The sequence below is a fragment of the Neophocaena asiaeorientalis genome, unplaced genomic scaffold, assembly GCF_003031525.2.
Source record: "Neophocaena asiaeorientalis asiaeorientalis breed wild unplaced genomic scaffold, Neophocaena_asiaeorientalis_V1.1 scaffold477, whole genome shotgun sequence".
Taxonomy (NCBI): Eukaryota; Metazoa; Chordata; class Mammalia; order Artiodactyla; family Phocoenidae; genus Neophocaena; species Neophocaena asiaeorientalis.
Window position 1 is genome coordinate 2238887 of NW_020172630.1, and position 25151 is coordinate 2264037.

Consider the following 25151-nt stretch of genomic DNA (forward strand, 5'->3'; position numbering starts at 1 on the left):
GTGGGATCTTCCCGGGCTGGGGCACAAACCCATGTCCCCTGCATCGGCAGGCGGACTCTCAACCACTGCGCCACCAGGGAAGCCCTCTTTGAGTTTTTAAAATTTTTTGACGGTTGAAAAATTACATCACTATCTAATGTGGTTCTCAATATATTAGAGGAGATATTTAAAACAATTATATCAGATATGGAGAGGGTAAGAAATGTAAAGGGAAGTAATTTTTCTATACTTAACTGGAATTGGTAAAATAAAAAAACTACCAGACTTTGATATCTGTGTATATAATGTAATATCTAGACAACAACTAAAAAGGCTTATTATAAGGATGATGTATTCAAGAACACCACAGATAAATCAAAATGGAATTCTGAAATATGTTCATGTAAAAAAAATAAAGATATAATAAAATAAAATATGTTCACATGACCTATAATAATACAGGGAGAAAGTAGCTAGAGACTGAAAAACAGATAGAATAAATAAAAACCAAAAAAATAAAATGGCAGACTTATTAAACCTTAATATAGCAATAATACCATTCAATGTAACTGGTCTGATAAAACAATTGAAAGTTAACGATTGCCCATGAAAAAAATATTATCCTGATAGCAAACAAGACCAGCAACAGTGCGTGAAAGAAAACCACAAACCAATATCATTCATGAATTGAGAGGCCAAAGTTTTAAACAAAATTTTGGCAAATAGATATTCAGCAGTATTTTAAAATAATTAAAGACTATGGTGGTTGTGTTCCAGGAATGCATTCTGTTTCAATATTTGAAAATCAAACAATACAATCACCTTATTTTCTGGCTAAAGAAAAAAGTCACCTGATTATAATACTGTATTCAGAAATAGTATTTGACAAAATTTAACACCATTTCATGATAAACACTCTCAGAAAACTAGTAATGGAGGAGAATTTCCTCAACTTGAAAGCAAGCATCTACACAGTACCTACCTACAACTGACCTCCTACTTATAAATGAAAACTTTCAGTGAAAAACTTAATGCTCTCTCCCTAAGATCAGGAATAAGACAACAATATTCTATTCAACATTGTACTGCAGGTTCTAACCAGGGAAATTAGGCAAGAAAATGAAATAAAAGTCATCCCGGGCTTCCCTGGTGGCACAGTGGTTGAGAGTCCACCTGCCAGTGCAGGGGACGCGGGTTCGTGCCCCGGTCGGGGAAGATCCCACATGCCGCGGAGCGGCTGGGCCCGTTAACCACGACTTCTGAGCCTGCGCGTCTGGAGCCTGTGCTCCGCAACGGGAGGGGCCACAACAGTGAGAGGCCCCCGTACCGCAAAAAAAAAAAAAAGTCATCCAGATTGAAAAGGAAGAAGTACAACTATCTGTCTTTGTATATAACATGATCTTGTAGGTTAAAAAAATCCCAAGATTCCAAGGAATCTGAAACCGATAGGTGGTGTTTTGGGTGGCTCTGAGGAGCTCCGGTTCTTTATGTCTCAGTGCAGAAAGAATTCAGTGAGAGGCAAAGTGATAGATAAGGGATTTTTTAGAATAGGATGCTTGTGAGGCTTACAAGCGGGCTAATGAGAGGGTGGCCGTGCCCCAAGAACTTAGTGGGCTACGGTTTTACAATCAAAGGAAAAGAGAGAAGTGGGGGAAAGACCACCTTCTTCCTTTTTCTTGGGTAGACATCAGGCTTCCATCATCAGTTCCTCCTCCATGTCAGGTGGGGGACTTTTTTTGTCCCTACATGGTCAAGCCGGGACTGTCATGGCGCAATGGAAATGAGCAAAAAGGCGGTAACATATGCTAAAAATGGTAAATCATCTCAGGTTTTAGTATGATGTCACCTTTTCCTTTTATTTTCTTCAGTGTGCACAGAGGAGCATGTCCAAGGAATCATGAACTTACTGAACTCACTGGGCAGGATGTGGGTCTCATGCCACCACTGTTTTATTTGTGGGGGGCATGTCTCATGCTTCTGTTGCATGGTTTTGTTGCTAGCAAGCCTGCTTGGTTTTGTGGTTAAGTAAACCAGCTTTCCTGAGTGATCATTAACTTACAGATGTCTCCCATACTTTTTTCTCTCCTTAGCTATTAGCTATTTCATCACCTACTTTGTCCCTTTACTCTGTCCCTATCAAATTTATTAAAATACTGTCTGTCAGAACTAATAAGGTTCAACAAGTTTGCAGAATACATGATCAATACACAGAAATCAGTGGTATTTTTATGTACTTGCAATGAACAATCTGAAATGAAATTTAGAACACAACTTTATTTAAATAGCATCAAAATAATAAAACACTTTGGAATATATTTAATAAAATAAGTCCAAAACTTTTATTTTGAACACTACAAAATATTGTTGAAAGAAATTAAAGAAGCACTAAATAAATGGAAAAACATCCTATATTCATGTATCAGAGACTTAATTTTGCTAAGATGGCAGTTGGTCTATAGATTCAACACAGTCTTGTTAAAGGCCCAACTGGCTTCTTTGCAGACATTTATACGATGATCCTAAAATTCATATTAAAGTTCAGGGCACTCAAAAAAGGCCAAAACTGTCTTGAAAAAGAAGGGAGTTGGAAGATTCACACGTCTCAATTTTAGAATTTACTATAATGTTGTGATCAAGACAGTGTGATGTGGCTTGAGGAGAGATACCCAGATCACTGTAATAGAGTTGAGAGTCTAGAAATTAACCATCACTTTTACAGTCAGTTGATTTTTAACAAGAGTTCCAAGACAAATGAAGAAACAGTGGTCTTTTCAATAAATGATACTGATATGCAAAAAATGAAGTTGGATTCTCTACTTCATACCTTATACAAAAATTAACTCAAAATGGAGCAAAGAATAAAATGTAAGAGCTAAAACCATAAAAGTCTTAGAAGAAAATAGAGATGTGAATCTTCATGTCCTTAGATTAGTCGGTGACATTTTAGATATGACACCAAAAGCACAAGGAACAAAAGGATGGATAAATAGGACTTCATTAAAATTTAAAACACTTGTTTTACATAGGACACTATCAGGGAAATGAAAAAACAACCCAAACAATGGGAGAAAATATTTGCAAAGCGTATAGGCAATAAGAGACTTGTCTCTAGTGTCTGTAGAAAAACTTTACAACTCAATAATTAAAAGACAGTTCAATTAAAAAATGAGTAAAGGATCTAAATAGACAATTCTCCAAGGAAGATATACAAATGGCAAATAAGCATATGAAAAAATGCTGTGGAGATTGTCTTAGGAGAAATGCAAATCAGAAGCACAATGAGACACCACTTCAAACTCACTTAGATAGCTATCATTAAAGGTACAGATAGTAACATGTCTTGATGAGGATATGGAGAAAGTGGAATTCCCACAGACTACTGGTGGGAATGTAAAATGTGCACCCACTTTGGAAAAGTCTGGTGTTCCTCAAAATATTAAATACAGTGTTACCATACGACTGTTACCACACGTATGTTACCATACGACTCTGCAACTTTAACTCCTTGCTATATATCCAAGCAAAAAGAAAAAATATATCCTCATACAATCTTATTCATGAATGTCCATTGCTGCTTTATTCATAATAGTCAAAATGTAGAAATAATCCAAATGTCCATTAACTGATGAGTGGATAAATAAAATGTAATATATCCACTCAATGGAATTTTATTCAGTAGTAAGAGGAAAAAAGTACGGACATATTACAACGTACAAAGTATATGTTACAACATGGACTTTGATCTCAGGAGTGAGAATAGGAGAAAAAGAGAGACAAGAATAGAAAAGGCGTTTTTAAAAAGAGGCTTCTGGGCTTCCCTGGTGGTGCAGTGGTTGAGAGTCCGCCTGCCGATGCAGGGGACACGGGTTCGTGCCCCGGTCCGGGAAGATCCCACATGCCGCGGAGCGGCTGGGCCCGTAAGCCATGGCCTCTGAGCCTGCATGGCCTGAGCCTGTGCTCTGCAACGGGAGAGGCCACAACAGTGAGAGGCCCGTGTACTGCAAAAATAAAAAAAATAAAAAGAGGCTTCTGTGTGTCATTTTCTACGTACAAAAATCTAATTTAAAAATGCATGAAAGGAAAGATGTTTTTAAAAATTAACATTTTTCCTTGTTTTAAAAACATTTTTTTTCTTTTTTTCTGACTAATTTGCTTTGTTGATAATTTTTATATTCAGAAAAAATAAAGAGGATTTTCATGAAATCTGACATGTAGGCAGAAAGAGCTACATATAGGAATCTGAAGGTAGATACAGTGATAGAACACTTTCGTGAATTTAAAACCTCCACATTCTCCACCTCTAAATCACATTTACATTTTACCTAATTTTTATTTTGTTTTCTCATGCTCCACGTACAGACACAAATTATACGGATTACTATTATATGTGGAAATATAGCGTCAAGTACACCTTTGCCTAAATAATGTTATAAAAGATTTCTAAAATTGCTTACCGTCATTTTCAGTGGGACAACAGAATACACCCTAAAAAAGCTGTCAACAATGTCAGAATTATAAACTGTAAAATTAAATTCAAGCCCATTTTTAAAAATTCATGCAATTACAATCCTTAATAATATTAGGGAGCATACAAGGAAATTAGGCAGTAGTTCAAGTCTCATTTTGTTATAATAACTTAGGAACCAAGCCAGCCCCAAATGGCCTGAGTGACTGTGCTGTGCATTCTGTGTTCTGAAAGGAAACTTCCCCTTTGGCAGTTGTCATTTGAAACTCCATCCAGTCTCATAAGGTATGGCATGTTTGTCGTATTCTTCCATAAGAAATATTGTAATTGTTCCTCTTGTGAATGCCAAGATCTTGAAAATGGCATGAAGTAATGCTCTGAGTCACTAAACCCTAAAATTGCTGATGCCAAAGTCAAGACCATCAAAGTCATAGATCATCTAAAGCACATAATAATATTAATATTATTAGGAGACAATGGAGAAGAGTCGTTATTATTATTGAGGATTCCTTAATATAGAGTCCTGGGATCCCTAGGGCTACCATGGATGAGTTTTAGGGCATCCATATATACCTTTAGATTGTATGTGGGAGTGTATCTGTGTACTTTTTGTTTTGTTTATGTATCTTTAAAGGGAGAGCTTTCAGTACCCAAAAGATATATCTGGGCCAAAAAAAAAGAAAAATTACTGCACTGGGGAAAATAAATCCATTCATCTTATGAGCAGCCTTGGCTAATAGTAGAGATACACATAATGTGTCTCCCAAAATGTCACTGCACTTCTTGTTTCCTTTGCACTCAGTGCCTGAGGTGTTGGATATATATCCTGAGTTGGAGGTTGAACGTTCTTTCCCTTTTCCTCATCTAGTGTGACTTAGGTCCAGAAGGAACCAGATAGAGCCCCAGGCCTGGCTGATGCTTTAAAAAACTCTTTTGAGGTATTTGGGGAAGGACCTATGAAGGTCCTACTTGAAGTACATTTATGTAGAGATCCCAGGCTGTTCCTGACCTATGTGCACAGGTGATGCTGATGTGGTGAGGACATTCGAGAGAAAGGCCCTAACGTATGACCTGCCTCATGCAGAAGGCATTCAGGCAATGCTGTCTGAGTGCTTTTCTGCCTGGGATTTTCTCCATCTCTCTTCCCTTCTTTCTCCTTTACTTTGCCGTGTTCTTGGCCCTGGCTGAGGAAACCATGAGAGTGAAGCCACAACAGACAAGATGTAGGAGGTCGGCCAGCGCAATTCTTCTCAAACTTTAATGTGCATGTGAATCTCTCATGCTTTTTCAAAGACAGATTCTGATTCAGAAAGTCTTGAGCAGGGACTGAGATTCCATATTTGTGAAAGTTTCCAGGTGATGCCTCATTGCTGTATGTGGACCAGTCTTTAATAACCAAGTTGCTAGAAAACTGTCTATCAAAGATGCATAGAGAAAAGAATCTGGATGTGGACCTGTGTTGGGGAGTGGTAAATGTGAGTGTGTCCTTCTGCACACATTTGTTCAGGAGTGGATTCACCCTCTCCTATCCTCTGAATTCCACCTTAAAGCCAACTGGTTTTCTAAGTTTTCCACAATGCTGAGCCCCTGTTAAATTGCAGTCAAAGTGTACCCTAAACTATGTCCTCAAAATCAGAAGATTTAACCTAAGCCATTTTTTTAAAACAATGGAAATAAAAAACAGTGAATGAAGGAATCTAAAAGTTGGCTGAAAACCAAAATATAGTTGTAATTTTATGAAAAGAGAGAAGAATGGTTGATTGTAATACTCAAGAAGGCATCAATAAACGGCTGTAATAGAGCCAGAAGAGAGAGAAATGATTAAGAGACATTAAAAAAGAAATTAATAAGGCAGGAGTCGAGTGGTTGAGATGAATTAGATGAAATGGAAAGGCATCAGTGACGGAAGTATTTCCAGATTCGACCCATGGAAGATGGAATTGTAAGGAATAAGAATCCTACTTGTGAAAATTGATTGATCTGCCAGGGTGATAATTGTCAAGGAAATACATTAAAAAATGGAGCAGGATATACTTTCTCTGCATAATGTTTCCTGCAATTCATCAACTCTCTCCTCTGCTCAGAACTAAGTATTTGTCATTAATTACCACAACATATCTAAAAGTCCAGAAACATATTGCCTTGTATTTTGTGTTACCCCAATATTAAAGTGTACAAAGAGAAGTAATGCACAGGTTTCTTCGACCTATAAGGAGACTGACCTTGAATAGTATGATGTATGGGTATTGGCTGTAAGCATTAGGATGCTGAAGGATTTGAAAGGTGGGGAGTTTATGTGGAGCTTTAAGAAAGACATGAAGATTTGGTCATAAGTCATGTGGTACCTCGTTCAGAGACTTAAGGAGAGATGGGTAGTAACATTTCTCTTGCAGCTGGTAAGCTGAGTGATAAGTGATCAACCTGAGAGTGTAGAGGGCCAGATACAAAGATAGGGATAAAGGTGCTGGGGTGCACATGCGAAGAGAAGGAGGAAATGGAGCTGAGCTTGGTGGAAAGGCTCATTCTGAAGACGTTATCCAAGATTCAAAGTTGTGGTAAACTGAAGGTAAAATAGATGAAGCTGCGACCACGGTGACGTTCCCAACCTCAGCCTAAGTTGAGTACCACATATTTGGATACATCTGGCACCTCCTTGGGAATGAACTCATCCCAAGGGCCAGGATATACAAACTTGGCCGAGTAAGAATACCTCAGGCATTTAAGGTCAGATTCAACAGTGCTGATAGTTTGGGCAGACATGTTAGGTAATAAGTGGTTGTTGATTTAACTAACAAGTATGAGGTAATAACAAGGTTTGCAACTGCATTGCTCCCGACAGTAGTTAGGATAAGCTAAGCACATGTAATGAATAGACCCCGAGATGTCTAGTGACCCAAACAATATAGGAGTTTATTCCTTGTTCCTCTAACCCCTCCAAGGCAGCTGTTCCTGGTTGCCTGGTGGCTCTTCTCCATACGACAATTCAGGGCACAGCCTCTTCCACTCCGTAGCTCTGCCTTTCACTAGGAAAGGACAAGACAATGTGGAGAAACAACTCCCGCCTTTTAAAAGGTCTTGGCCCAAAAGAGGCACACGTCTCTTCTGATACGATCCTGTTGGGGGAGAGCACGTCACATGGCTACACTAGTTTAATGGAGGGCTGGACAAAGGTAGTCCCTAGTGAGGGAGCCACTTTCTAGCTACAGCTGTGGACTAGGGAAGAGGAGAATGGATCAGGATGCAGAACCTGTCATCTCTGCTCGTTGCCCATGTGACAGAAGGTAGCCCAACAGTGAGAAGTATGTTTTCTTCTATTGATACATTCACAACAGAGTGGCTTCTCTTTAACGAGAATCCCTGAGAATATAGTACTTCCTCAGCACCTTGGGGTTACCAGACCAATACTGATGGCAGTGCCTGCTTGGGGGTGGATCCTGTGTAGTGGCAGAGGCAGCTGTGGAAAGTGGTCTGCTTCAACCATGTCAGCACGTGTTAGCAAAAGAGGCCTGGACGTGGGTGGGAGGAGAACCAGCTTGCATGCAACGTGGAAGTCTCGTTCTTGAGCACCTATGAGGGAGAGGCCCCAGGGACAAGCAAGTGAGACAATAATCACTGCCCCTCTAGGTGCTCCCAAGTGCAAAGAGCAAAACTGCATGGATGAAGCTTAGGGATCATAGATCTTGAAGGCAATTTCAAACTAGGAGTATTTTAAGGCTTTTAGCGAGATAGCCACAATACGATACATATATATGTATATGTATGTATATATGGATAGATATAATGTATACATATGTACATTATGATTAAAAAGTAAAACCTTATTTATTTGGGATTATAAATAAAAAGTACATCTTTATTATTTTTTAAATTTTATTGGAGTATAGTTGATTTACAATATTGTGTTAGTTTCAGGTGTACAGCAAAGTGATTCAGTTATACACATACATATATTCATCCTTTTTCAGATTCTTTTCTCATATAGGTTATAACAGAATATTGAGTAGAGTTCCCTGTGCTCTACAGTAGGTCCTTGTTGGTTATCTATCTTATATATTGTAGTGTGTGTATGTTCATCCCAGGCTCCTGATTTATCATCCCCTCCACGTTTCCCCTTTGGTAACCATAAGTTTGTTTTCTTTTTTAAAAATTAATTATTTTTGGCTGCATTGGGTCTTCGTTGCTGCGCGCGGGCTTTCTCTAGTTGCTGAGAGCGGGGGCTACTCTTCGTTGCGGTGCGTGGGCTTCTCATTGTGGTGGCTTCTCGTTGCGGAGCACGGGCTCTAGGCGCGCGGGCTTCAGTAGTTTTGGCTTGTGGGCTCTAGAGCGCAGGCTCAGTAGTTGTGGCGCACGGGCTTAGTTGCTCCGCGGCATGTGGGATCTTCCCGGACCAGGGCTCGAACCCGTGTCCCCTGCATTGGCAGGCAGATTGTTAACCACTGTGCCACCAGGGAAGTCCCATAAGTTTGTTTTCGATATCTGTAAGTCTTTTTCTGTTTTGTAACTAAGTTCATTTGTATCATTTTAAAAAACTAGATTCCACATATGAATGATATCATATGATATTCTTTCTCTGTCTGACTTTCTTCACTTAGAATTTATCTATTTAGATATAGATATAGTAAGTATGTTTCAAATATTAGTCAGTGCATCATAAGGACCCTTTCTATGTGTTTTTGATGATACTGATTTATTCAGGAACAGAACATAGCCAGACTCCTTTCTTCTTGGCACACCAACCCAATGTGCTGAGCATTTCCAGAGGCAGGTGTGCTCCCAGGATCAAGGGCAAACCCGTGGCAAGGGCACTAGGCCCTCCAGTCTTCTGCAGAACTGGGGAGTGTTTCAGATCCTGGTGTGCTGCAGAACTGGTCTCTACCTTTATCTACCCACACGCGGTTTAGGTGCCATGCATAGGAGTGCCACATTGTGAAATGTGTAAGACAGATTGGCAGACAGATGACATGCTGCTAAAAGTGCATGAGGACAGGAACTAGTCAGTAAGAATCTCATAGGTTCCATTTGTTTTGCACTTGCCGTGTACAAAGTATTATGCCAAGGATGTTTGGTCAATTAATTCAGTCCTTACCAAAGTTGGTAAAGTAGTTACCGATTTATCCATTGGGTTGTTAAGGACAATGAACCTTGGAGAAATGAGGCAACACCTCCAAGATCACACAAGTAATATTGGGGTAGAGCAGAAACTCGAAACTTGTATTATCTGTTTCCAGAGTCCAACCTGAGGTTAGAAACACTGGCTCTTACAGTGCCTGGCGCATAAAAGAAATCCATAACAGGTTGCTGAACTGGATATTTATGTACACTATCCAAAAGTAGAAAGGAAACATCCATTTGTTTTAGGCTTGTTATTCCAAATCTTATTAATTTAATTCTATTAAAAAATCCTAAATATTTAGGAAATAACAATGTGTATATAATTCAGTCGCAAACTAATTTCTTAGAACCAATACAGTTCTCCAGTGGAGATTCGGGTGATACTGACGAGTTAATGTAGCCCCGTTGGTGCTTCATGTGTACCAAGGATTCAGGTTATTATCTTACACATAAATTAATTTGAATATTTTGTAAAGGCACTTTCTACAAGCCTGATTTATTTAGTTTCTTTATCATCTCAGATAAACATCTCAATATATTTGGAATTCACATTTTCACTGGTTCAATAAGCTAACAGTACAGTAGGCAAGCATACTACTCTATAGGTTCACAGCAACTTTGATCATTTTTACTAAAATAAAACAAAAAAGATTGTTAAACCAAATGATTTAACTTTCCTAAAAGCCTATTTCTGTACAAAATTAACTAAACACGTGGAGAATGTATTTTTTCGTGCTGGAAGTATTTTTTAAATGCTACTGTGAGATCTTTCATTTTGATAAAGTCAAAACCCCATCCCGTTAATAACCACTATAGTAATTTTGCAGCAAATTCAATAAGACCGCACTGTACAGTTGTGCCATTCAGATGACATTTATGGAATGCTTTAATTTAACATGGTGTGACGTATGTCATATGCATCTTTTACAAGTTATAGCTTATAATCTCTGAGTGAAGTAGACCTAAACCAGAGGGGGAAAGGATGATGCAATATGAAATTATACCCCTTTGCGAAGTAGAAGGACTATAATTAGAGTACTTCCTCTTAAAAAACCATTCAAGTATGTAACCATCGCTGGGAAGAGCAGTACGTGGGGAATCTCTTTACACACTTTCCGTCTTGAACACTCAAAAGATTGAGAAAAAAAAAGTATTCCGTTCCTACTATCACTTTGTTTGAGCATACTTCAGAACTTTACCTTTCTGCACTCTCCTTAGAGATTATGGTGGTGAAGTTTGGAAAGCACTTTCTCAGAAATGCCTTTTGGAGGGGGAGGGCAGCTATAAAAATATACCAGCCTGCCAAATGACAGGCATTGTAGAATGGAAAAGAAAAGACATCTTGGTTTTACACCAGTGTGGAAGCTTTTCCTCTCTAATGAATATTTTCGATAGCGGAGCAAGGTGATAAACAGCAGTATCACAAAACACTTAAACGGAAACAAGTATTATGATGTACATTATTCACCTGGCATTCTCCAGTTTGTGACATTTATATGAGGCAGAAACCACTGCAGATTCATTTAATTTTGAAGTGGAATGAATACCTTACAAAGGTAGCCTGTTACATTCGTGTGGACTTTTCTTCTCTAGAGAGGCAGAAGCTTAAGGAAAGAAGTCATTGTGTCTATATTAGAAATATGGAGTAATTCTCAGGGTCCACTTCTTAGGGCTGATGAGCTCCTAGCAGGGAGAATATACTGTATAAAGATAGATAGATAAATAGATAGATAGACAGGTAGATAAGTAGATAGGCAGATACATACATAGACAAATAGAGATATACACATTTTTTCCTTAGAAACACCAGCAGCTGCAAATGATTAGGTATTTCATAGATGCTTTTTTTTTTTGAAATGCTAAAACCAGGCTATTTCCAGAGCTTACATTTAGATGCTTAATAATATAAATGCTCCAGTGTTAAATCGGTTCAGAAAGACCGTGTTTCTCTGATGCTCAGTGATGGACCTATCAATAATTTGATGAGATACAAGACTAAGAAGAAAAGAGAGTAACAGCGAGTCCCTAGGAACTGATAATGCAGTGACAAAATAGGTAGCAAGTACTTAAAGAGCTAGTTCTTAAATCTTAGTGTTCATAAGGATCACCAATAGAAATTTTTTAAAATGAAGATTCCTGGGCTTGTCCTTCAGGGACTTTTATTTCTATAGGTCTGATTGATTTGGTCATAGGCAGTCAAAGGACTCAGCTTTGGAATATACTAAACATATGTTGGATATAGGTTTGTATATTCAAAAATTTTCAGTATTTCAAAATGGTATGTATCCTTTGAGACAAGTATTTTTAAAACTGAATATGTTTTATTTTTACATTTGAATGAAGGAGAATTTGGAGTAAATATTTTCTCAGAGCCTATTCTAGATATTACTAAATCTACCAAAACCGAGTAGAACTTGTGATTTATAGTTCTCTAATATTTGAAGTACCTCCTGAGCACATTTCAATGCTATAACAATTACTTTTAAATAACTCATCCAGTCAATAAACAAGTATTTAGGGGATTCCCTATGTACTTGGCCCTGTGCTAATCAAGGTTACATAATAGCGAATGAACGAATCACTCAGGGACTGGTAAATGAAATTTAACCTTCCTGAAATGTATTGTTTACTAATATTATCTAGGAATAAATTTTAGAAAGATTGAATTTTTTTCATTGCCAGTGATAAACCCACCCCAGCTTCAGAATTTCTATCTTTAAGCATATTCTTTTAAACAGCATTCTGCCCATCCACTTTCCATAGTGTCTCCTCAGCGTGGGGTCTTGCCATGGATGTGTGCCCTGGTCCATCAGTTTTGAGAGTTCCCAGAAGCTAGGCTACTCCAATCCCTTCAGTTCCCACTGTAGATCTCTCGCCATCACTTGTTTTGGATCAGCAGTACCCCTCCCACTTGTAGTCACCCGTTCTCCAAACGTTCTCAAGTGTACTGCACTTGGGGTTCGAGTTTTCAGGTCTTTCAAAAGTCAGATGCCCTCTGACTTCTATCTGCTTTGTCCTACGCTGACACTGATGCCATACATGTCTTGTGACTTGGTTTTTTTGCACTTGCTTCTCTTTGGGGGTTTCTAGGGATAGTTGGTCACCTAGTTCTGTTATAAATATTTTTCTTGGCTTCTTCTGGTTTTGCTTTTTAGTTGTGTTTTTATTTTGGGATTTGGAGAAGTTCACAAACTCTGTGGCCATGTAATCATTGTCCCTCATTCCCCTGGAGCCTCTTTTGACTTGTATTGCCTAACCTAAACTGAATGTGTAGAATACATGGCAGAAATGTAAGCCCAAGCTCTTTTGTTGTTTGTCTTCCTATGTGATGCCTTCTCCTTCTTCTTTCTCAACCTATTTCACCATCAGTGACTGTCCTTTCCTCCACTTTCACCTACTCACCACAATATTCAACTGTACTCACTCAACTTTCCCTACACCCACCCCACACCCACTTATTTTCTGATAGTTTAAGTCTCTTATGAAACAGGTAAGAGAGGCAATAAAGACAAGTGGGGATGAACAGCAAAATGACTGCATCAGCAAGTAGCAGCCAGGCACTGAGAGAAGCTGATTGTTTTCTGAGCCAGAAGACTGATGATGGGGAGGAAAAAAGAACAAACTAAACACAGAGTAAGTAGGCAAAAGGGAAAAGAAAAGACAAAATTAGCCGAATAGAAATTGGACAAGCAATAGTGAAAATGAAAAAACTCAGTAGTCGTGTTTTTTCCATAAAGATTAATAACATTGACAAACTGATCAGTAGAAAGAAGAGAAAAACAAGTTGCCAATATCAGAAACAAAAAAAAGGGACATCACAGCACATTCTACAAACACTTATATAGGATCCTAATGAATATTATGAAAAACTCTCTCCTAAGAAATTTGACATCCTAAGTGAAGTAGACAAATTAATATAAAACGAACACAAAAAGAAATAGAACATTAATACATACCTAACAGAAGAAAAAATAGAAAACCTAAATAGCTTCCTATAAAGACATTGAATTTGTAATCAGAATTCAAATTTCCTTTCAACAAGGAAAACTTCAGGCCCAGATGACTTCATTGGTGACTTCTCCAATAGCATAAAGGAATAAATCATGTAAGTCCTACGTAAACTCTTTTAGAAAACTGAGGAAGAATGTGTACTTTCCAAAGTGTTTAATGAGGGCTACTTAACCTTAATCTCATAACCTGACAAAACATTTAAAAACAAGTCCATTTGAACAAGTCAGATGTTCCATATGAACATAGATGTAAAATATCTTAACAATATTTTAGCAAATTGAATCCAGAAATATATAATAACATTTGAACAAGTCAATGTTCCATATGAACATAGATGTAAACTATCTTAAGAATATTTTAGCGAATTGAATCCGGAAATATATAATAAAGGTAATGCATCATGACTGATTGGCATTTATTCCAAAAATGCAAGACTGGTTTAACATTTGAAAATCAGTTAGTGCAATAAACAACATAAATCTCATAATAATCTCAATAAGTGTTGAAAAACTTTTGAAAACATTCAGAACACTTTCATGATAAATACGCTCTCCATACTAGAAACAGAAGAAAACTTATTCAATCTGAAAAGCGCATCTTCAAAGAAACTTAACATCATACTTAACAATAAACGTTAAACATTTTCCCTGTAAGATCAGGAACAAAACAAGGATCCTTGCTCTTATAACTTCTGTTCAAAGCTGTAACAGAGGTTGAAAGGAGTACAAAATGAACAAAATAAAATCACGGATGTCAAAAAAGAAGCAAAACTATTGTTATTTGCAGGAAACGTGATACTAGATGGACAGTGGAGACAGAAGACATTGCCTTCTGTGGGGTGAGGGGCGCAGACATCAAGCCCCTCACCCCATATTATCACTTTTCTCTTCCTACCGTTGTCCTCCATAAGGCCATTAAAAATTGGTTAATAATCTAAAGAAGAATAGTGTTTTTGCTATGCAGATGTAGCTACAGAACAATCCCTGAGCAGCAGTGCCATCCAGATTGCTGCCATCAAGCCCTTCCAGTAGAGACTCTGGGGCTATCACTGAGGTATGGTAGTAGTGTCACATGACACTAGAAAGGCATATTGGGGTCACATCGTGGAATTTGGACTTTGTTCGGTAGGCAATAGGGAGCTCTTGAATATCTTTGAGCACGGAAGTGGCATGGTGGTGTGCCAAGTCAGGGGAGAGCAGTGCGTTATAGGCATTGCTTAGAACTGCTAGTACTTGGTGATCAATTCATGTGTCATTCTGCATACAATTCCTGGGCAATGCTGGCAATTCTGAGGGAAGAACTGGTAGAAACTGAGAGGTATTGCTCGCATACTATGACCTCATGCAACTCACAGGGTACATAGTGTGTGGTTGTATGTGATCAAACATTTGTTGATAACAGCATGAATGAATGAGTTCTCCAGCAAGGAGGAGTAGGAGTTGAAGAATTTCTATTCAAAAAAATCTGTAGTCATCTCTATAAAAGAAAAGATTATTCTAAAGAATCTACTCATTAATTAAAAGATTTTTTGCCCTCATTTGTATTTCTGTTCAAACAAAACCCTAAAAATCTAATTTAATTTCCAGGGCAGACTTCCCGTTCTTAAACTTTTGAGTTTGCTTTTCAAATTCTTACTTTGTTTGGCAACGTCCACATAACCTCATTGGCTTTTAGTGAGTTCTGTGAGGAGATGTAATCTACAGAACCTTAGATTTTCCTCTACCACCAGCCAAATGAGTGCTTAAGAAGACAGATATTTCTCCTGTTTTAAAAGTGTTGCTTTGAATTACTTAAAATGTAGTGTCTTTTACATCGAGAACCTCTAATACATATTGACTGTTCTCACCTAATTTATTCATCTTTAACTCGTACGTCATTATCTCTAAGTGATATTTTTCACACACACAAAAGAAATCACGTATGGATTATCTGATGCCTCGAGTCACCATGATAGAACTCCATCTCTTAATGTAGAGGATGGGTGAGAAAGCTGACTAGGATAATGATTGCAGTCTTACTCTTTCGTGTTGTCACTAATCTTCCTGCCAAATTCGTTGTTGCAATTGTTACACAATTGACTGTGCATATCCACCACTGCTACATAGCCTGGGACAGCAGACTTTTGCAGTATGGTCCAGAGTAGAGAGATCCTGAGCGTGGTCACTGGGTAGTAGACAGCACCCATTAGCAAACATCGGGGCAGTTCAGAGAAATTTACAAATTAGTAACTGGACTGCTAACCTGCTTCTTCCACTGTGGGTCCAGCTCCTCACAGGTATTGGCCATGGCCTTGACCTTCCTTAGGTCTAGCACTCTTGCCATTGCTGCTGTTACGTTTGTAGCTTATCACAAGCAGAGTGAACTTAGCACAGTGGTTATGAGCATGGATTTGTCCAGCTAACTGTCTGGCCCTCAAGAAGTAACTTGATCTAAGATCCAGTTTCTTCTGCTGTGTGAAATGAAGAGTCATTCATTTCCCAAATGGGAAAATGACTAAAACTGCTGCTATTATGGACTTCACATTGTCAGGTGGTTTGGGGAGTAGAGGGGGAAGGTAATCATCAGTCAATGTAAAAATAAGTAAATCTCTTTACTAAGTTAATTGATATGGAAGAAACAGGACAAAGTAAAAGGCCTCAGGAGTGCCATTTGAAGGAAGGGAGCTGCCATTTAGATACATAGTCAAGGCAGGGCTCATTAAGAAGGGGACATTTGATTTGAGCCCTGATGGTGGTGAGGGGGGTTAGTTGTCTGGAAGTCTGTAGGGAGGGACCCAGGCAGAGAGAGCAGCCTATGCAAACACCCTAAGCTGTGGGTATCCCTGTTGTGTTCAAGGAACAGAAAAGAGGCCATGTGGCTAGAGTGGAAGCAAAAGAGAGGAGAAGGCACATCCAGAACCTTGGAAATCCTGGGTTGGGATGCAAAGGATTGGCATTTCCACTTTGCCAGTGCCTGCTATGCAGCCATTAGGTGCTTTAGAAGGTTGAAGAAAGTTGGATGGTCAATCCTTTGATGAGTTTACTACCTACTGTTTAATCATTAGCAGTGTGACATATACAGAGTAATAGTTATATATACCACTAGTTTTTTCTTTTCCCCCAAGATGCTGACATCTCTGCCGCTTGCATATCTATAAGATAAAAAAAAAATTTTTTTAACATGCTCAGGTATAACAGATGACATCATCTGTACAGCCCCACCTTCTTCTCAGAATGTTCCATCTTTTGGACCTAGTCTGGACCAATGGCCCTCTGGGCTACCTGCTCAGCTATTAGCATGGACTTGCCACATACCTGAATCTCCATCTCCTGGATCCCATGCCTTGCATTCTTGTTGCTATTATTGTCGACTTTCTCATTTGCTGGTATCTTATGTCCCAGTACCTTCCTGAGAATGGGAGTTAAATTTAGAAGGTATTGCTTCCAATAATTTAAAATAATTTTATTCATAATTTAGAAGGTATTGTGTCCAACAATTTGAAGACAATTTTATTTATAATTTGGAAGGTAAGATATAGTTTTCTGGGTTGCAGCAATATTACAGAACACTTCAATGATATTCTATATTTCTTTTATATGTGACTTATTTTATTGGTTTCTAGAAATTTTTGTGTCTTCTTTCTATTTCTGATATTTGAATGCTTCATGAGATTGTACCTTACTGTAGTTTCTTTTTTTACCCATTAATTTTGCTAGCACATGGTGAGCCTTTTTAAACTGTGGCTTCATGTAAGGAAAAACATTTATGCTGTATTAATGCTTTGATAATTTCCTCATTTTTCTTTTTTTTGTCCTTCTGGAAATTCTATATTTTTATGTCATTTTTCTTCTATTATTGTTGTTCTTTCTGAAGAATTTTCTTAACTTTATCTTAGTCTTTTTATTGAGATTTTTATTTTGCCTCTTGTATTTTTAATATTCAATAGTTCTTTCCTTCACAGGTTGCTTCCTAAGGCTTTTTCTGTTCTATGTTTTTATTTATTATTATTATTTTTTAATAAATTTATTTATTTTTATTGATTTATTTTTGGTTGCATTGGGTCTTCGTTGCTGTGTACGGGCTTTCTCTAGTTGTGGCGAGCAGGGGCTACTCTTCGTTGTGGTACACGGGCTTCTTATTGCAGTGGCTTCTCTTGTGGAGCACAGGCTCTAGGCGCATGGGCTTCAGTAGTTGTGGCACGTGGGCTCAGTAGTTGTGGATCGTGAGCTCTAGAGCACAGGCTCTGTAGTTGTGGTGTTGCTCCATGGCATGTGGGATCTTCCAGGACCAGGGATCAAACCCGTGTCCCCTGCATTGGCAGGCAGATTCTTAACCACTGCGCCACCAGGGAAGTCCCATTCTATGTTTTTAAATGAATGCAACTTTTACCATAACTTTCTGGGGATAATAGTTATAGCAGTGTTTTATTTGTTATTGGTTGATGACTTCTTATATTTCTCTTCTCTGCATTCCTCCTTTCCCTTATAGATTATTATTTCTTCCCCCTTTTTTTTTCCTTGGTCCTAAATGGAAAATAAGTCTGGCTCCTGGCTTTCTAGAAGCAGTGTGAGAGAAGTGGAGTGGTGGCAAGGGGTGAGGGTGTACATACACTCTCACTTAATCCTCCAATTTCTGTCCTATCTGTTCACCCACTGCTGATGGTCTAATATAATGGAGCTGGTTATCTTAATTTTTTTTGGCAATAAGACCAATATCGCCATGGAATAGGAGTGTACCTGGCTGTGTAGGATTAAAAAGGGAATTGGAACTCTAAATACTTGTTTTGTAGAACTCTTCTAATTCAGGATTCTCAACCACAGCACGATGGGTATTTCTGGCTGGATAATTCTTTGTTGTGGGGAACGGTTCTGTATATTGTAGGATGTTTAGCAGCATCCCTGGCCTCAACCCACCAGATGGTAGTAGAACCCCTCTCCCAATTGTGACAACCAGAAAGTCCCCAGCCACTGCTAAAAGTCCTCTGGGGAACAAAATCACCCCCAGGTGAGAGCCATTGTTCTGATTTCAGAACTTATCCTGCTTTTTTCAGTGTTTTATCACTTGTAAACCTTAAGGCTTTCAGAGCCTTAAGGCTAAGGTTTTCCTTTCTGTAGGAAAAATCAGTTTTCTTGTTTTAGAAATACAACTCACCTGACACCCATATTGTAGCTTCTTACTAGTTGAGAGTATTGTCAATATTCATTTATATTTCTTCCTTCCATTCTCTGTCTTTGAAACTTTTTGGGAAAATTTATTTGTTCTCTATTGCTCTCTCTAATCATTAAAATTATGGATTATAATTTTTTAAATTAATCATTAAAATTATGGATTACAATTTTTAAAATTCCTATTTTAGTAAAATATCAGGAAAAGAGGAAATAGGCACATGCTTAATCTTCTGGCTTTTTACCTTGAGAGAATTTCCAGGCCAAAGAACAGAGTGGGAGGTAGAGCTCAGGGGATTCTCTGAGTGGAAGAGGTGGAGCTGACAGTGTGGGGAGTCCAAAGTGGCTAGAGTTTGCAGAGAGAGCAGCACAGAGAGATAATCCCAGAGCTCTATAGAGTATCTTTCTTAAGTCCTCAGCTGACTATCAATTATTGCGTGTGTGTGAGGCTGGGGAAAGAACCTGAAAGAATTAAATGTAATCGTGCTAAGCACTCATGCAAGGCTGTGAATAGTGCCTGTTTCCACTAGCTGAACTAGAAAAACCTCATGAGTCACAGGATATCCAATAGAGTACACAGAAATATCTTGCCTCAAGAGTAGAGAATAGTCCTAGACTAATCACTGCTCCAGGACCACCTAATAAATCTTAAGAGCAAGACCCAAAGGAACTGTTTCCAAGTAACTTAACTGCATCCCAGGACAAAGCTCAGGAATATTTATAGGAACACTAAAATATCTAGCACCCAAAAAGAGAAAGTCCACAAAATCTAGCACCCAATTAAAAAAAAAAAATACCAGGCATGCAAAGAAGCAGGAAAATAAAACCTATAATGAGGACAAAAATCAATTAATCACAAGTGACCCAGAACTAAAACAGACGTTAGAATTACCAGGCAGGTACCTTAAAACAGATATTGTAACTATGTTCCAGATGTTCAAAAAGTTGTATAGAGACATACAAGGTACAAATAGGATACAAATCAAAAATCTAGAGAGGAAAGCTGCAATGTGTAAAATGAAAATAAATTGGGTGGGATTAATGGTACTTGTACATTGGAGAAAAGAGTAATGAACTTGAAGTCATAACAATATAAACCATCTAAAATTAAACATATAGAGAAAAGATAACTTAGAAAAATTGAAACAACATCAGTGAGCTGTGGGACTACTTCAGGAGTTGTGATATATGTATAACTGGAGTGCCCAAAGAAGAGGAAGAGTGAAGATAGAGACAGAAAAAAAATTGAAGAAATAATAACTGAAAAATTCTAAATACTGTATAATGAAAACCAAAAACACCACCAACCCAAGAAACTTAAGAAAAGCCAAGAAGAAGAAACATGAAGAAAACTGCAAAAAGCACATCATAATTGAATTGCTTCAAACTAGTGATAATTTTCTCTTTAATGATAAAGATAAAATATTAAAGCAGCCAGAGGAAATAGATAAATTATTTACAGAGGAAAAACCATTAAGATGATAAGAGTTTCCTATTAAAAATAACGCAAGCAAAAAGACGATGACGCAACATACTTAAAACACAGAAATAAAAAAAAAGGTGTACATAGAATTCTATACCTAGTAAAAATATCTCTCTGAGATAAAGGGAAAGTAGAAATTTTTTACAATATATAAAAATGAAAGAATTCATCACAAGCAGACCTGCATGCAGTATAAGAAATGTTAAAAAGAAATCCTTCAGCCAGAAGTATAATGATACCAGATGTAAACATGAATTTACACAAAGAACTGAAGAGCTCCAGAGAGAGTAGCTACATGGGTAATTATATAAGATTTATCTGATTATTTAATTCTCTTTAAAAATAATTGGCAGTTCAAACAAAAGCAAAAATGCTGTATTAAAATGTTTATAATACATTTACAATTAAAATGTATGACAACAATAGCACAATGTTTGAAGAGAGAAAATGAACTATAATATCGTAAGGTTCTTATTACCAAAGCTAATCACTTCAAGGTAGGCTGTGATAAAGATATACACCATAGACTTCAAAGAGACCACTAAAAATAATAAAACAATGTGCTGTAGCTAATAAACTGAAAGTAAGATAAAATGGAATCTAGAAAATTTAAAATAAAGAAAAGCAGGCAGAAATGAGGAACACAAACAGTTGAAACAAATATAAGGAAAATAGCAGGATGATGGATTTAAAACTAACCATGTCAATAATCACATTAAATTTAAATGTTCTAGATACTCCATTTAAAAGTCAGAGATTGGAAGATTGGATTAAAAAAAAGTAAGACCCTGCCAAAGGATTATATGCTGCCTACAGGAAACACATTTCAAATATAAGACACACATAGGTTAAAAATAAAGGATGATTAAAGGTATACTATGCAATTACTAATCCTAAGAAAGCTGGAGTGACTTTATTAATATCAGAAAATATAGATTTTAAAGTAAAAGTGTTTCCCGGGGTAAAGATGGTCACGTTGCAAAACAGGTCAATTCATCAAAAGGGTTTGGTACGTAAATTCTTAACATTTATGTACCAAACCACAGAGTCTGTGCAGCTCTACAAGTCAAAAACTGATAGAAATGAAAGGAGAAATACAAAAATCCGAGATTGTAGGCAAACATTTCAATACCCCTTTCTCAATAATTAATAGAACAAACTGACAAAATCATAAGTATAGAGGTTAAAACAGCACTGTCAACCAACTTGACTTAATTGATGTTTACAGAGCACTCCAGCAGCAGAATACACATATTTTTCTAGTCTACACAAAGCATTTATCAAAATGAATCAAATTCTGGACCATAAAACAAGCCTCAGTAAATTGAAAAGAATTCAAGTCATGTAGAGTATGTTATCTGACCATAATCATTAAATAAAATTGGAAAGCAATAACAGAGTAATCTCTGGAATATCCCTAAATATTTGGAAACTAAATAACACACATCTAAATAACCTAAGGTCAAATAGGAAATGAAAGGGAAATTAGAAAGTATTCTGAACTGAATGAAAATGAAAACACAACATATCAAAACTGTGGGAGGCTGGTATAGCAGTCCTTAGTAAGATATTAAAAGCACTAAATTGTCTATATTAGAAAAGAAAAAAATTCAGAGAAAAACCTTTCTCCTTAAGAAACTAGAAAATGAAAAGAAACGACCCAAGCCAGGCTAATCAAAATTATTTTCGAGTTTCTAACTAGAGCTCACAGGGGCATCCCTTTTCCCTCATTGTTCATGTGGCTGAAAGCATGCAAGACCAAAACTTACAAAACCAAGATTGTGTTTTAAGCCTTAAAAGAGCTAGAAAATTTCTCTGGCTTAAAGTATGAACATGTTTGTTTGTTGTTAGAAACAGTAACTGTAACTCATTATTTGTTTTCCTTCTACATTACTAATAGAAATTTCCATATTATTTGGCCATGCGATCATAGAGAATAAACTGTATTTCTCAGCCTCCCTGGCAGTTATGTATAGAAACGTAATTTAAGTTCTGGTCAGTGGTATTGTTTCTGTTAACTTTCGCCTCTAAAATGGTGGCTTAAAACCACGAAAACCATTTACTTGGTTTAGAATTCTATGGTTTGGCTCAGCGGTGGTCTGGGCTGGCTTGGCTGAACGTGCCTGAGCTCTTTCATTTATGTGGTTAGCTAGCTTGTCAGCTGGCAGTCAGATGATCCAGGAAGCCTCACTCCCGTGTCTAGTGGTTGTCAAGCAGAAGGTTAACTGGGGTGATAGGAGAGGCTATTAGCTGGGGCTTCTAATTCTCTTCCACATGTCCTCAAATCCTCCAACAGGATAGCTTGAGCCTGTTTTACAAGGTGGTCTCAGGGTTCCAAGCCCAGCTAGAGAGAATCAACTCCAAGTCTGCAAGCATTTCAAACTTCTGCTTGCATCATATTTGCTGACTTACTACTGGCCAGATAAAATCAAATAAGTCAGCCGAGGGTTAGGGTTAGACGTATTCTATCAAATAGCATGGAAACAGAAAAGTGTTGTATATGACTTTTTGGAAGTGTATTTTTTAAAGGGAGGGAGTCACACTCTTCTCTCTACTTCTTGGTGGACAAGAATTGGTCTTAGAGTGTGAATAGATTTATATTCCCTCACATAAAAGGGAGAGAATCTACAGTGAGTTGTACAGAAGTGAACATATATTTTCAGGTGAGTTTTGAGAAACTGATTACAATGAACTCATTTATAAACTATAAAGCCTTTTATCATTTACTTTTAAACCACATTTTAAGGTATGGCTAATATAGAGAAATTATAGGCTATATGTGTTATGCAAACATTTAGGTTAATGAAATAAGAGTAAAGTTGTGTTATCTTATTTGCAGCCGAGTTTCCCATATGGAGACATTTCATTTTATTGAAAAAAATATCCCATAAGACCAAAATGTTGCACAAATCAAGGCAATAATGAACACTTTTTAGATCTATGTAAAAGATGACTAAGAGTTAGGTGTAAAGAGGAAAAGTAGACACACATTAGGGAGGAGTGAGGAGTAGGGAGAGACAAGACAGTTAAATGGTGACTAACTGGGGTGCAGAAGCCTTTGGCGATGTCTAGTTTTAGGGGAAACTAAATAGATGTTATAAATTGCCAAGTAAAGTTCTCACTCTTCTTTCACCCCAAATCTTTAGTAAAATGTATTACTTTTTAAAAAATGAGAGCTCCTCTTCTGAAATTTCAAGTTTCGTGTCTAGAATGATACAGGGCAGAGCTCTCAGGTGGCAGGAAGATTCCCAAATGGAAGAAGCAGAAATTTAGGGTCAAGGTGGCCATGAGAATATCAGTACACATAGAAGTTTTAAAAACTGAAGGAGAACTTTTGTCCTTCAACAGGAGTGGAATGAGGGTTCCAGGCAATCTTATCTAGATTTCAAGAGGAAGGGAAGCTCCAGGTGATACATGCCTTACATCTGAATAAGAATATAACAAAATAAATAGAAGATAAAGTTTTAGCACAGAATACACCTTTATTTCTCTTCAGCCTTTTCACTCTTTCTTGCTCTAGATTTTTGAAAGAGTACATTTTACATGTGGGGTGTATGCAAGGTTACTCTTTGAGAGAAATATAAAGTATGTCTAATTCCTGAAGGTGCTTGCCATCTGGAGAACAAGACTAATATATGTGAAACAAGCACACAAAAAAATAGGGGATTCATTAAATGGTAATGGACTTGAAGTGTTATATGTATGTAATCAGAGGTCTATTCGATTCTCATGGCTGTAAGTAACTTATACCCGTCAATAAATGCCATTTATTTTTGAAGACCAAATCCAATACCTGTTTTGAGTCATAATCTGGTTTCCATGGGGTGGGGTAAGAGTGTGGGTGTGAAACAAAGCCAGACACTGTGGGGCAAGTCACAGTCCTTGCATATCTTTCTGACCTGTATGTGTCTTTGATATTGATGTGCATTGTTGTCTACAACTCTGTCCTGCGTGTATAAACCTTTATTTTTCAGAGTACTAGACATTTTGTATCATTATCTTACCCTTAAGTAATGATTCCAGTGAGTTCCTATTTTCCAGATGAGGAAAAATGAGGCAGTGATAGATTTTTAACAACTATTTAATTAAAAAACCCTTCTCTACCTCTTTGTAACTGAATCCCAACCTCATGTGATATTTTTGGATATCCCTGAGATTAAAGGTAAATCAAACCGTGCCTTTCCACAGGTAGGTAACTTCCCTTTGTGATAACCTTGCCTCCAAATGTGGCATGCTGGATTCAGTCTGAGTGTAAGGAAATCATGGGGAGACAGGCCAGTGACTTTATGAGAGATCTGATGTCTGTATTCACATCTGTTGTGAAAGTCCGAAGTTATTATTGAATTTCTCAGATTTATTTCACGTGTTATATGTATATATTCCCTAGTGAAAGGTTTTAGCTGTTTCTTTAACCAACATAGCATTATCTGTGCATAGAGTAGATAAGCATTATATAGTCTATGTATTTTCATTCTCAAACAGCAGCTTGAAGAGGAAATATTCTCCTTTGTTCAGCTGTTATTTTAGTTGACAGTGCTCTAAAACAAGTAACTTTTTTGCATTTTTTTTTACCACAATGTAAGTCAGTTAAATATACTTGATGTGATTAATTCATAATATAAATGAACCATAAATATGCTGAAATATTCCTAAGAGTAGAGTTGTGTAAAAGAATGTTATTAGGGTCATTATCAGGAGGCATAAATGGATACTATTAAGAACTTTATTTAAACATTGTTAAAACCTTGGTGGGATGATATTATTATAGAAAGATTCTTCCTCAGTTGAAGCACTGGGCATGTGCAGAACAAGTTTGGATCAAGGAGTAAATGAGAGGAGTGAAACAGAGAGGTGGAGATTAAAGACTAAATTAACGGCTGGCCCTTTTCTATTTTCAGTCTCCCCATGACTGTATTTTGATTTCTTTATATGGTGCTTAAGGCTTAATTCCACTTCC

At 37.4% G+C, this 25151-nt stretch overlaps 1 protein-coding gene across 1 annotated transcript in view; it reads left to right on the forward strand.

Moving 5' to 3' along the window:
* Positions 1 to 25151, forward strand: part of USH2A (usherin) — a gene marked incomplete at its 3' end in the record, with an annotated part of 720880 nt that overhangs the window by 125575 nt on the left and 570154 nt on the right. The window lies entirely within an intron of this gene.